Source organism: Stegodyphus dumicola, chromosome 9 (assembly GCF_044657685.1).
Source record: "Stegodyphus dumicola isolate Sdum_Otavi_A_Nest chromosome 9, ASM4465768v1".
Lineage (NCBI taxonomy): Eukaryota > Metazoa > Arthropoda > Arachnida > Araneae > Eresidae > Stegodyphus > Stegodyphus dumicola.
The window spans coordinates 156985965-157001679 of record NC_140776.1 but is presented as its reverse complement, the minus strand read 5'-3'; the positions used below and the strand labels follow the sequence as shown (position 1 = coordinate 157001679).

Below are 15715 nucleotides of genomic sequence, written 5' to 3'. Positions count from 1 at the left end.
AATATCACAATATCGCGCAATATAATCAGAAGCAATATTGTAAACTACTAAAACAAAACTTTAAAGTACAATACAAAGAGAAAGCTAATACAATCTTTCGCTGGACTCTAAAACAATAACAACAGAACTCAGCAGACCATGTCTCTCTCCGGCTTTTTAAAGCTTACATTCGGTCGCGAGAGATTTCTAGTAATTTCTTTGCTTCTCGAGATTTCTGGAAACCAACAAGAGGATGGAATTACGGTTATAACTAACACAGTTGTCAATTACATTTATTCAATTTCAACACAAATAAAAGATATATTCAATATTAAGTGCACGGGCTCTTATGTTTTTATTTTTCGACGTAGCTTTCTCTTAAAATTTATCCCGCGCTGCATTGCATGGGGAAATAAAACAATTTTAATTATAATTCTACTAACAGTAGCTATCTAAATACAAAATTCGTAACTATATATGTTCTCGAGTCAGCTCTTTTTTTATTCTACTTTTAGAGTCGCTCGAACCGTCTTCATAATTTTTTTGAATGTATCTGTGTACAGTTTCTCTATTTTTTCTCTCTGTGTGCTTTGTTTTTATATTCTTTACAATTTAATTTAGTTTTTAGATTTGATTGTTATTTTCTGCGCTTGCGTGGGGAACGGCATATTGGGGTAGTTCTTGACATTATAAGATTATTAGAAATATAAATTTGCAAGCAAGAAAAAATAATTTACAACGGTTTGATTTGCATGTTATGAAGAAGAACGAAACATGTTGTTCGGCACTCATTAACCGTCCGAGTTTAATGTTTTTAATACTAGCCCTTTGAAAATTTCTGTTTGGAACATTAACCATACCGTGATTTATAGTTTATTCGTTTTACTAAATTTTAATTTTTATGATTTTTTTAAATTTAATTTGTTACAAAATTTGTGGCATTTTTTCAGCTATAATAATATTTCAGAAAATTTATTTACATCTTAGGCTTAATTCTTTTTCACTTCCAGTTAACATATAACATCTAGTTCTTTTAGGCCACATAAGCTACTAACCACAAGGTGAGAAACGAAACGTGCACTGGCTAGCGAAAACACGCTCTGAATAAACTCTAAAATTCACCTATTTAACTACTCACTTCAGTTAATTTTAAATTTACATCCTGACGAGGAAATGCGAGGGGAAGTTGAGACGTTCAGGAATGATAACAAAAATTTTAATAATAGGTTATATGACTAAGGGAAACCCTACAAGCATTACACAGTTTATTTGCATTACAGTTTTTTTCCTCGGATATTCCATTTAAATAAAATAATTTCCTTTTGCACTCAAGACATGTATATCCAAAAAAAACTACAACGACTAGATTCAAATTACTGCACGCACACCTACAGATATATAGATGATCTTATTACATTGAATAATTTTTATAAGGTTGAAAACTCAGAGATTTATAGAAACTGCCTTACTCTTAATAAAACTAATCATTCGCAAAATATCATCGACTATCTTGATCTTCAAATAATTAACTACAAAAAATATTCTACTGTTTGACAAAACAAGAGATTTCAATACTAACAAAACTCAACTACAATTTCGGCCTTAACTTAAATTGCCAGTTTAGCATCATCATTATTACTTGAGTAAAAGACGAAACGCCTTCGCATTTATTAATTATTGTTCATTGAATGGAGGTTGGTTTGTTCTCTTGAAAAGTCAACCAATTTTCGATCAATGACGAAAATTACTTGGTTTATTAATTTTCACGTTAAAAGTTTGAATTTCTGCTTTTCATGATTTAAACTCAAATCCCTTTAAAAATATTTTCGGGATTAAATTTTCATACATCTGGGTCGCTTCATTTAGATACATTCTACTAAATTTATGTTAGGAGATAATATAATCAACATTTCTTTAGTAAATATATGTAATAATAAAATTAATAAATAGTCAAGAATACACTTAAAATTTTAACTGTATGTTCTTTTCATTTTTAATGGCGACGTTCTCTTATTTGAAAGTACGTGGAATTAAATCCACAGCCCCGTAGTCAAGTTGTTTTTCCCGCCTTTTCTGCACGTACAGTTATAGAATGTTCTGGAAATATTTAAAGCGAACTGGATTGACTGACGATGCTGACGTCATTTCTTGGAAGCTCCGCCTTTCCAGAGGCTAGAAAAGGACTCGCAAAAGAATTTCGGGGCTTTTTCTTAAATGTCACGATGCAGTAAACTTCATACAAAAAGTTATTAGTATTTCTTTTTATTTACACCGGATATCTGATTTTGTAACTGCTATTTCTCCTAAATAATAATAAATCGATCCTGTTTTTTTAAACTTATCGTCTGATAATTTAAGCTACGACTAAAGCTGGTACATCACATATATATATATATATTTATATATAGGATTCAAAGATATCAGCAAAGTTAGAGTACTTGTAAATGCTGTTACAATCGAATTAAATATTAAAATAGTTTTGAATTTAATTTTCGAATTTTTCTTCCTATTTGGAAGACATCTAAATGCTTTTATGCTTTATTTAAAGAAAAAAAGGCTACCATCATGTATGATTCATTCTATGTAATAACTGAAAAACTTCCTAAAATTTCTGGCTTATTTCATAGACACAAAGTAACATTATTCAGATATTTTATCCAGTTTCACGCTATTGAACTCTGAAAACAGCTTCTTGTCTTTAAATCTTCCACTTTTATCGAAAGGATCATCATTAAGTACTTTTTATCGCTCTTTACAATCAGAACAGCAGCCGCTCTTGTCTGAAATAATCTAGTAGCGTGTATTTTCAGAGGTTTGTTTAAAATAAGAATTCGATAAGACATTATTGCGTGTAGCCTCGTGTTTATCGAGAATTAGAGAGGAACCATCAACGTTCCGTTAAATAGAGATAGCGTGATCTCGGACATTCTACCTTAAATGGGCTGAAGTGGTTTTTAAGCTGCATAGCAAGAAATTTTGTGCTCAAGTTGTACATTGGAGAGTTAGTTAATAGAGTTTTTTATCCTCAAAAGTCTGCAGATAAATTGATAGCTTACGGATAAAGTCTGGGCTTACATAAAGCCGTTGCTGAAAGTAACTTTCCTTTTGTGGTTGGTGTATTTGCGTTTATTGTCATAGATTTTATCATTAAACACTGATAGTAGCAATTTAAGCACTAATGAAAGTCATTGGGGTATTTTGTTGAAGACACATTTTTGTTCAGCTTATAGGAAACCAAGTATGACAATTAGAATTTCATTCTTAAAAACTTAAACAAGAAACATCCCCCTTTCATTTAGCATTTCCACCAGCGGCCGAGCGGTAAAGTCGCTGAACACTGGTAGTTCGGTCCGAGGTTCAAATCCCGCGAACGGGCTGGCTGCATGGGCGTTTTTGTGGTTTTCCCCATGTTTAACGTGTATACGAGCCAGTTTCCCTTAGAAAGTCCTCCACGAAGGCATCCCTCCTCTTAGGCAGATAGTCCTCGAGGCTTTGCCATAATCACACATACACCATTTAGCATTTCCTTAGTATTATTTCTAATATTAAAATTAACATAAGCTATTGTTGCGTGCGTACGGGTTCGTAATAAATTAAATGCATAAGTCCGATAAAAGGTTAATAAATTTTATTCTTATCACAAGAAATATAGCAAAACGCTGGAATTATCATCAGAGTTGATCTTACAAGTGTTCACCATAACTGGCACTAATAATCAGTAGACTGCAAATACTTTAATAGAAGGCATTACAACCAGTAGCTATGCTTGTATGCTACTAAAAACGTTAAAATACAACCCAGTTCAAAGAGAAAGAGAAATCCAAACAAATCGCATTAAGAGTAACTAAGCAACTGACCTGAGATGTTCTCTCTCTGGCTTTTTATAGCTTTTTAAATCGGCAACGCGAGATAGTTCTAGCAATTTCTGGAAAGCAAAAAGAGTAGAATTACAGTTACAGCTAACATAGTAGTCAATTACATTTATTCAAATTACATATAAATTGCCGATGTAAACTTTTATTCGATGTTAAATTCATGTGCTCTTGTATTTTTACTTTTCCGGCGTAGATTTCTCTTAAAATATGTCTCGTGCTGCACTGGGGAAAGAAAACGATTTTAATTTTAATTATAATAAAGACAGCTAGCTAAATTCAAATTTTGTAATATTATTTTTCTCAAAACGGTTGTTATTTAAATATGTATATATATATATATATATCTGTATGTATGTATATAATTTAGTTTATTAAAATGTTATTTTATGAAATTCTTTTCTGCGCGATCTGTTTTCTCATAGTCTTTCGCCAGAATGTAAATTCGGTTTGGTTTAATTAGCAATTGCAAACAAATATACGCAGAAACGCAACACTAAATGGATCTTCAAATGAGTTATATTCTCCAGATATCAGAATATCTGTCGCTACAATCAAATTTTTAATCATCGCACTCTTACCTGAAATATTTTGTGTTCATTTGAATCTCGCATGTCGTACTGGACAATGTTTGTTAATTCTGAGTTTTATTTGTCGTTTGCAGTTAGTAGCAAATGAATTTCTAATTCCCTAATTGAGTTTCAACAATGTATATAAATGATTCATCAAACACGCGAATCAGCGTCTTTAGAGTAATTATCTTTACGGCGACTCGCTACGGCACTTTTACTAAACCATAAATCTGCCTGATATTTGAACCAATCAGATTTGTTGAAGAATGTTGGGAGAAACAGGAGGTAGAAGAGAATTAATATAAAATGTTAGTTTAAATAAATCTTATCTTAAATTGATGCTAAATATATCCTATATTCTAAAAGTAACGTTAATTATTTCTCATAAAATAAAAGTTTTCTTCAAAAACTCAATTATACTGAAATGTGTTGTGACTGTATTGAAAATTTGAATACCGTGATAAAACAATTTTATTCTCTTTGTGTTTCAATATCACAATACCATAGTCGTTTTCTGTTCTTTTATATGCATTAACTTGCTGTTGGGGTATTTTTGTTTATTTTTGTTCACTTTAATTTATTAATATTTTATGTCATTATTATTTTTTAAAACAACACTTCTTTGATTTATATTTTCTTTCGGAAACCTAACAGAGTCTTAAAAGCACCAGTTCCGCGTTTGTCAACATTTGACTTCTGAGTAATGCGGCTTATTAAACATGTAATGCTACATATACGAGCTAGTAATACCGGAATAACTCTGTATTAAGATATATGATAGCGAATAGAATATCCATTAGCCTGTTTTTCTAAAATAAAAGAAAAAACAGCCGACTACGCAGGCACAAATAAAAAATTGCTCCTCTCACTTTAGTTTTCAAATGAATAAATCCTGTCTTTAGTAGAAACTATGTATGTATTTCAGGTGCTTAGAGCTCTTTCTTACAATTTATCAAAAGAACAAATATAAGAGAAACTGATTTTAAGCTATAAAAATCTAAAGCGGGATAAATATCTTTGTGGCATTTTGTACAGAAAGCTCGTAGTGAAAACCCGAGAGAGTAGAAAACTGAGCCTTCTTTCCTGACAGGTCTGGATCTAGCATATTATGAGATTATTTTCGAGAGTTTTCTGAAGCTACTAAATGGTGTATAGGAGGCTCACAACGATAAGGCTCAGAGTGGCTGTAAATACGTTCTAGTAAAAGATTCATATTTATTTAGTTCATATTTCTTCCTCGTCTTCTTTCATGTCTATTCATATATCTTCAATGCACAGCCGTGACTAACAATTCTTTGGATAAATTTTATATTTAGCTGTTGCAAATGGAAATAAAAACAGTCTGTATCTTTTTCCTTGAAACGTGTATGTATTTAGTGGTGTAGATCAATAATGGCTTCCTGAGATCGATCAAGAGTCACCACATCCTAAATTTTGCGGCCTTTGAACAAGAATTTATCTTTTAAGTAACAATTTTTAGAATTTAGGATTAAATTGATGATATTTTGAATTGATGAAGACTTTATTAAGTTGTTAATGATGAAATCTTTATTTATAATTCGAAATAATAATGCAATTAACTTTCAAAAAATAATTTATTGTGAGTAACAGTATTTATCAAAACATCCTACTCGCGATTTAAATTTAATTTCTATTCCTGGTGTTATAATCTGGAAGGAAACACTGGTTGATAATCATTGTAACACTTAGTCTGTTTCTGGACTCCGATAATCTTCAAAGCGGAAAATGTTGACATGCAAATGTATGTATTACTAAATGGGCAATTGTTGAAGAGACCATTTTTTTCAGAAAGTTATTTGAAAAAGCAAAAGCGGACAAGAGTTACCTGCCTAAGAGCGGGGTTGCCTTGGTAATGGACTAATTTTTCAAGAGAAACTGGGTCTTTAATCACGTTACACATGGAAAAATCCTGAAAATCAACCATGCAGCCAATGAACCCGGGTCGAACTATCTGTATTCAGTGTCCTTAACCACTTGGTCACTAGTTGAAAACAACACTCCTCAGAAAGGAGTATTGTGCTTATTTCGGAACTTCTAACAAATAAGATCCCCTTTTCCGTAATACTTTGAATCTTGAATTATGGCAAAATTCGCATAAACGTAATTTCAGCTCTTCCAGAAAAAATTTCACATTATGCTATATTATTAGAAACTACACATGCGGATGAAATATTTAAAATTCTTGAAAATAGCAGTCAATGTTTTTAGTAAGTTGCACAAGTTTATACTATCCATTTACTAAAAGTTAAGTACAATGAAGAAAATCAATCAAAGTATTCTTTTGAATCTGTAGGTTTCTCGAAAGCTTTAGATAGCTAGTAACTGCAAAAAATTTGATATTTGCTTTCTGTCTTGAAGAATACAGACATGTATGTACATTTTGCGAGCATGTTCACATATATGACAAGAAGCTGCTAAATGAAACATAAAAAAAATACTGTTACGAAATGTCCAACCGCGGTAAGATAGCTTCTCCGCAAAGCAGTTTTAGGCTTGCCATAAAATGGCAAGGAAAGGCGGGGTGCCACATTTGGCGAGAAATCGCCCGTTTGGTGACAAAATTGGCGAGACGGATGCCATGGACGGATGGAGAACTTTTTGGAACGAATTCTTACCGGTTTAGCCCAGAATGTACTCGAACACAAGCCGAAAGCTATATAAACCCTGCTGGTCTACAGTCAGTTAGTGCCTCGTCTAGCGAGGTGATAGTCAGTCATTGAGCGAGTGTCTCGAAGTCTAGCACCGAGATGATCGACGAGTGCATCGAGAGAGTCTTTAGTGTATCGCGAATTAGTGCACCGTCGAGTTTTGTCTTAGAGTGTGCTGAGCTTCGGGAACGACTGAACCGAGTTGACAGCTATATTCTTGTTTATCGTCGAGTGCACCGCAAGTTGTAGCGTGGAGAGTCTCGAGAGTACGTAGAGTTCCGAGAACGATCGAGAAGAGTCGGGAGCTGTACTCTAGTGCTTTGCCGTGAAGCTGTCTTCACCGTGATAGCCTGATAGCCTGAAGGCTGTGTCGCTGATTGTTTCAACGTGTTTATAGTAGATCTTCGACAACTTTAAAAAGTGACTATGGAACTGTCCTCATTAATATTGGCTAAATAAAGTGTGTTTCGATACTTCATCAAGTGTCGTCGTTATTCACTCATACGTATGAACGTGAAGTAAAGGAAGAAAAAAAAAAGCAACAATACATTGAAAGAAAGAAGCATAATATGGGCTATAAATAAACAAATCAACTGACCGCGCAAAGCCCCTTTAATTTCCAACTGCTCATCATTGACATATGAGAAGACAAAAGTCCTTAAAGGCGTTCTAGAAATGAAACCCTCATTGAGAAACCAATTGGTACTAGGATTGTTCTATATGTATGCAATAAATTCCCACTTTTCACATGTTGTTAATACGTATTACAATGAAGTTCACTAAGATAAAATTGTTTGCTAGCAAAATGTGGCTAAATAACTATCACGCATGTTTAACACCCGCCAGTCAATTAGATGTTCTATATACAAGAGTGATCTCACCGCTGGATGGATCAAGGAAACTGCCTTGCTTCTTTGAATACACTTAACAGCCAGAGCCTCCCTGTATATCTGCACAAAGAGCTTACTTGGAAGACCAGCAACATTTTACAGGCTAAATATCCATATAGAATGGGGGTTCTTTGACCGTTTCTCAACTCCAGCACCATTGTGAACCATCTAAAAAGCCAGATATGAGAAGCGTGTACTTTATGGCCGCATCTGTCATTTTTTTTACGCAAATTAATATTTTGCGTCAATTTTCGCAAATGCAGAATCTCCCTTTTAGTTCATTATAGCACCAAAGTCATAACAGCTTATGAAAATATTTATCTAAGATGTTATGGGTTCCGTGCTATCATGAAAACCATTAACCATTCGTGTCGTTCTTCGATTTCGGCAACATATTACTTGTAGATTAAAACATTAAACGTTTTTTATGTATTAACATCTCTACAATAGGGCTAGAAAGACTCATTTTTTCCTTTATTAGATACAATATATGTAGCGGTAGATTAGTGCACTTCTACTTCAACTTAGCAGAGCCATGACGTAGCTCAGCTCGCAGAGAGAGAGACGACCGTTGGAAGTGCTGTGGACGAGACGCGTTCGACGCACAGAGCCGGATATCTTTGAGTTGTGAGATGGAACGGGAGCAGGCAGACGGCCTGCGGGATCCACCAGGACATTTTCCTATAGCTAGCCTTATGTGGGCAAGACGGCCCTTCGAATCTATGTATTGAGAACTGCATATGATTCGTCATTAAGTAAATCCTGTGAACTGGTCTAAAGTGTTTGGAATGACTATTATAATTAGATAGCTTGCAATATAACTTTAACTATCTTTCATTTATCTTACTTTTCATTTATATAATATTAGTAAAATAAAGCAGTAATTACGCTTTACTTGTGCTCTACCATGTTTTTTTTTTTTTTTTTTTTTTTTTTTTTTTTTTTTTTTAAGTAGATCCTACATATATAACGAAATTTGTGAGAATTCAGGAATTCTAGCGTTAAATCGCCATCATGAAGCCTTTATCTAATAGCCCAGTTATATAAAATATGCTCCATTTTGTAAAATTGTCTCCCAGTCTACTGCTTAAAGATTTGTCGTAAAGAATAATGTTACTAAATAAGAGAATTCTAATAAGATAATTAGTAAAAATTAATGAGAAAAATAGTTCAACTTTTTTTAAAAACAATAACCTTTTCATAATCGTTCCTTCGGAATTCTACCATTTATCACACCTGCAGCTACATCGTGCTGGTGCTGTATTCCATTCTGTACAGGATGTTCGAAGTAAGCTTGAAATGTTTTTGGACAAGTTTCTGGGCCGAAGGCTTTGAAAAATCTACCAAAATCTAATATCATAGATTAATCATAGAAAAATCATAGATTTGAGTGGTGATTACTGCTAGCACTAAAGTTGCTGCTTTCATTTTTTTTTCCTTTCTAGCTTTATTCTGAATGTTTTTCGGCGGAAACGTCTCACTACAATCAGCAAAACACACTTATTCCCTATTTTAAAACATGTATACAGTATTTCACTAGAGTGATAGCACAATTTGATTTCCGAAAATAATGCTAAAAATAATTAACGTGCTGAATATTGAACTGAAATTCTAAAACACCAATTTAAGTTTACTCAGTTTTCCTTTCATATTCAGTTAAACAAAAACCACATTTTTACAGTATCAGAAGAAAATAGTGGATTAGTAATCCCCATCACATAAAAAAGAGATCAGTAACTAGAATCTTATACAAGAATTTTTTAATGTTTTCTGAGCTTTGAAAATAGCTCTGCGTACATAAAATAATAATTCATGTTAAGAAGCCACAAGATACCTATGAAAAAGAATACATTGTATTTGAATCTGAAGTTACTATGACTTCTAAAAATCGAATATTCTTTCGAATCTTTTTACTATGTCTGCTTTGGTTCGAGAAACGTTGGTTTGGTTTATTTGATTATAACAAAGCACTTGAAGGATATCTGCCTAACGGAAGGGATGCCTTCGTGGAATATTACTAAGTGAAACTGGTTCGTATATATGTATACTAGAAGGCCAGGCGGTTATACGAAATGACCGCTGTTCTAGATATTATAAATTGTAATTAAAATAATTTGTACAAAGATGTTTGCTAATTTAAACTGAATTACCCAGGGCAGGCGGCGAGGACGCCCCATTGCTTACTGCCCCACTGGGATTTCCCCTTCTACTTGCTTAATTGCTTAAAGTAGAGTACAGTGAAGGAAACTACTGGCGGTACATTTCTTAAGAGCCCACTGCTAGCTCAATCAATAAAGGTGATTTAAATAATGAAATGTTAATCCACATGTCAAAGATCTCTTTGTACACAACATTTCTTGTGTAGATCTTTCCATCATTTTTAAGCTCGCCTTGCAAAGGACCAACCAATATTTTTAATTTTGCGTCCGTTCTTTCATGAACTTTTGAACAGGCAACATAAAGTTGATCGTGTCCAAATGCAGGCTCATGTAAAAAAATGCCAACACACTTAAACGTTTGGCCCTGAGACTTATTGATGGTCATAGTAAAGGCAAGTATTACAGGAAATTGTCTACTTCTCAATTGAAACGGCAACCCTGTGCCGTGGCTACTTCACCTCATTGGCTAGTACAGATACGCAAACAACCAAAAAATTATCGGCGACAAACAAACACTTAAGCCGCATACATATATGAGGTGAAATAACATTATCTCCTCCAAAACGGCTGGCTCCGGGCTTAGCGAAGCACACCGTTGGATTCCGCAGGTCCGTGGCACGCCATTTTGACCATTCGCGTCTTCTTGAGACTTTAATTAGCCGAGATATTAATTAAAAACTAATTTCTCCCCTACTTTTTCCCTACACTTACCCCTTTCTTTCTTGTGTTTTCCCTATTAGAGGGATTTGGCTTCGTGTCAAATTCTTTTTTCTCGAATATCTACGGAATGGCGCCGAGTTGAAATTCGAGGCGCCTATCCTCGGATTCCAGGAAATTCTCCGAATCCATCGATACCGTTCTCATCTTGATACGACTTTAATCGGTTGAGGTATTAATTAAAAACTGCGGAAACGTTAATTTCCGCGCTCACTTTTCCGAGTGACAACAATAAACTACCGGCGACACACACTTTAGCCGCTTATATATATAAAGATATTACAAGTGGAAAACCACGAAAACATCCTTGCAGCCAGCCTGTTCGCCCGGTTCAAACCTCGAACCGAACTACCAGTGTTCAACGTCTTAACCGTATTACAAGTGGAAAACCACGAAAACATCCTTGCAGCCAGCCTGTTCGCTCGGTTCAAACCCCGAACCGAACTACCAGTGTTCAACGACTTTACCGTTCGGCCGCTGGTGGGCCCCTAATTCCAAAAAGAAAATTTAAAGAAAAATGAGTTTCATATTGTACCGGAGTTATTTTATTAAGAGTTGTAGAGACGTTAGGTATTTTTAGACACAGGCAAGATGAAATATTAGCAAACGCCTTCGTCGGGAATCGAACCACGGACCTCTGGAATACCAGCCCAGTGTGCCGAACCACTACACCACGAAGGCACGCTAGGAAGACGGGAGAAATACCTTATATACTCCTCCTTTTAAAGGGCGACTGGGGAATTTAGGGGACTCAGTCGCCAAATCCTGGGTGAGGAGAATCATCATCCAACACCCTTTTAGTTCGGGCGGCACTGTAGAGACATTAGGTATATTTTTTGACGCAGGCAAGATGAAAAATATGCAACGCCTTCGCCGGGAATCGAACCATGGACTTCTGGAATATCGGCCCAGCATGCAGAACCACTACACCACGAAGGGACGCTAGAAAGGCGGGAGAAATACCTTATATAGTATATAAGCTTATATCTCACAATTTGATATTATTATAAAATTGTTGTTGCTGTTCTTGCTTCTTGAGTATGGTTGCCTGACTCTCAAAGAGGTTGGACTTCTATTTTTCACCGCATATTTTGAGGAAGAGCACCCCAGGGGATGGTCCGGGGGTCTCCAACCCCTCTCCCCTACCACAAAACCACACGAAAGGACGTTTGGTTCACCATATATTTAGAATGTTCCTATGCCACAAAGACACTATACATTTACAAACATCCATGCCTTCTCCTGGATTCGAACCTGAGACCTAACCACTATAACATCTGTGCGATTAAATAATGATAATAATAATAATAATAATAATAAAGTAATTTTGAAATAGAAATATTTTATCTAAAAAAGGAATAGCAGAATGGAAGTTTAGTTACGGTTTAGTTATAATTTAGAATATACGACTGTATATTATAAGACAAGTAAATGCCGAACCAAGTAATCGATAACAAACTGAATAGCTTAAAAATACTTTTTTTAAATCAACTTCGTTATTTTCACGAAGTTAAGCATTATTCAGTTCCATAACAAGAGAGGTATAAGTAAGCTCTAATAGAAAACATTTGTGAAAATAGTATATTGCACATTTCGATTTACAAAGCTCTACATTCTAGCAATATTTAGAATTTTTCAGTTTCTTACCAGCTTGTTATTATCATTATTTGTTCATATATACATCGTCCAGGATCAAATTTTAAACTATGTTAAGATTTCTGTTTATTTCTATTTTTCTAAAACGCTGTTACTTGTTTATTTCTCCCTTTAAATTATTAGTCCAAAGGGATTTGAATCCCGAAGGACTATTAGTTTCGTTTTGGCATTTTGCGTCAGACTCATAAATGTCGGTTCACTTTTCAAACTGTTGCCACAAAATGTTAGAGTCCTGCATTATATTTGAAGAAATTAAATAATGAAAAATCTGCATAAATGTATGTATATTTCTCGTATTGTGATAAAACAACGGTACATAGAGTCATCGAATTTTGAATAACGTAATCCTCCAACGAATATGAGCATGTGGAAGACCAAATTTGAAATTTGAAATTTGTTTTATGATCGATTTCCTATTTTTTAAAACTTTGACGAATTTTTGATTAACAAACTCAAGGATTTCACAGCGAGCAATGGCAACGTTGTGCAGAAAAAACATTTTTATCTCCAGCGCGTGAGTCTCTGTATCGGAAATTCTAAAGATATGCTCGTTTTAAAACTATTTTGCGATATTGCTGTTGCACTGGATCTTATGGATCTTGGATGCACTGGATCTTGTAAGTGCGAGGAACATGATATTTAATAAAGAAAGGTAACACACAAAATGTTAAAAAACGCCCCTTTGGACGTAATTTAAAATCTGAAACATTTCAGATTTTTATTTTTTTTATTGTTTTATATTATGTTTTTACTTGGCAAAATACAAAACTTATATGTGTAGTTTTATGATTATATGTCTGATTATTCCACGTATCCAATGACGTCAAACCTCAAAATTCGATATAAACTGCCAAAAACAATAAAACTGCTGTGCTTGGCATTTAGAGCTGGGTGTTAACACTTGTGACATAGGCAACTGCCTTGGGCGTCAGTTAAGCTGTTCTTATCAGCAACAAATAACATAGGCAAACACTGTTGATGCACGCACTACTAAACTACTGCAAAGCGCTCTCGGTTTTGAATAAATTTTCATATTTATTCAAGACGGAGAGCATCTAAATCGCACCGAGCACCGAGAGGTTTTAGGACACGTTCTTAGTAAGAAAGTAAAGCAGTGGACAGCAAGCTCGCACCGGACAGAAACAAAGAAACAAATTCATGGTTTCAAATGAAATTTCAATAAAATCATGTTTCTATATTTTAACCTTGAGTTTGAAAAATAAAATTATTACTGGCTGAACCGTTATGTAAGTGCCGTCATTATCGTTGCGTAAGATATTTTTGAGGACGATTCATTTTGAAATGACGCAGTTTAGAGCGACATTTTATAAGCAGTTCTTAGAATAGAAATGGGAAATAACGAAATTAAAATGGGTATTTAAAAGCAAATTGTAAATTAATGGTAATATTACCTATCTTTTATCTTACGTGTGTTTAACCATATCATTCTCGCGAACGAATAGATGCATAATAGTGAAAGTTGATTTATGAAGATTTAGATGCAATCGTAGCAGTTTGAGCACTTTTTTATCTTAGTGAAACAGTTTTGATAGAGACATAGCTAAATTGGCGCAAGAAGCGCACGTTTCCTTAGATGTTTAAACTGGTGCTTTTATTCTTTTGGGAATACCTGAAGGACGAAGAAGAAGCTGCGGACAGCACAATTGGATAACAGAGAAGTGATAGGGGGGGAATGTTACATATCAGAGTGTGTTTTACTCAGCTTACCCTACTAGTTGCTAAAACATTCGTTTCCAAGAATTAAAAATTATTATTGGCTGAATTATTTGCGTCATTAGCATTATGCAAGAATCAGAAGGATAATTTTGAGATAGGCTGTGTAAAGCGATTTACAGCTATTACTTTTAGAACGGAAATGGAAAATTGCCAAATTAAAAAGAAAGTATAGGCAGTATTGCAAATTAAGGTTAACGCTTATATTTTCATATTTTTATCTCACATATATATGTCGTTATGATTATTATTTTGTGTATGTAATTATTTCTCGTATTAAACATTTGAAATCGAACTACAAAATTCAATACACATGACTAGGAAAAAGAGAAGTAAATAATATATATATAGCCCACCAGCGGCCGAGCGGCAAAAGCCGCTGAACACTGGTAGTTCGTTCCGGGGTTCGAGTCTCGGCTGGCTGCATGGGCGTTTTCGTGGTTTACCCCATGTGTAATGTGGATACGAGCCAATTACCCTTAAAAAGACCTCCACGGGGCATCTTTGCCTTTCCGTGTAGTGCCTAAGGGTGGAGCACGTAATAAGTAAAAAAAAAATAATATATATATATATATAAAAAATCTGAAAGGTTTCAGATTTTAAATTACGTCTAAAGGGGCGTTTTTCTAACGTTTTGTGTGTTATCTTTATTTCTTAAATATTATGTTCTTCGCATTTAAACCATAAAATTCAGTTCAACAGCAAAATAATTTTAAAATGAGCATATATTTAGAATTTCCGATACACAGTTCCGCGCGCTGGAGATAAAATGGTCCCCCCCCCCCGGTAGAATGTTGCCATTGCTCGCTTTTAAATCTTTGAGTTAATCAAAAATTCCTTAAAGTTTTACAAAATATGATATCGATGATAAAACAAATTTCAAATTTGGACTTTCAGATGCCCATATTAGCAGTAGGATTACGTCATTCAAAATTGGATGGCTCCAGGTACCGTTGTTTTATCACAATGCGCGAAGCATACATACATTTATGCAGATTCTTCATTATTTATTTTCTTCAAATGTAATGCAGGGCGATACTATTTTGTGGGAACGATTTGAAGAGTAATACAGCCCTTTAAAGTTTTCAATACAATATCGCAAAACGAAAACAATAGTCCTTCAGGAACAAAGTACCTTTAGATTAAAAAAATTCGATCCTTATAAAATTATTATTCGATCCTTGTGAAAATATTATTCGATCCTCGTGAAAAGCATCCGAAATATACATCATTAACAAAAAAATCGCAGTTGGGAGTTTTACACTTAAAACTTCAAAGAAAACGATCTTACTGTGAAATGAATTTCTTATCTGTAAATATTAGAATTTAAAGAGAATGCACTCAAGCTCAAATCGCGGAAGTAGCCCACGATGCACAGCCTATTTAGGTAATTCTAAATGGCATCCACGCTCTCTTCAATCATTAACGCTCTCGAAATATTTAACGGCCCGGCACCGCTATTCCCAG

At 34.4% G+C, this 15715-nt stretch overlaps 1 protein-coding gene across 1 annotated transcript in view; it reads left to right on the top strand.

Moving 5' to 3' along the window:
- Positions 1–15715, top strand: part of LOC118183954 (heparan sulfate glucosamine 3-O-sulfotransferase 1-like) — a 522588-nt gene that overhangs the window by 250994 nt on the left and 255879 nt on the right. The window lies entirely within an intron of this gene.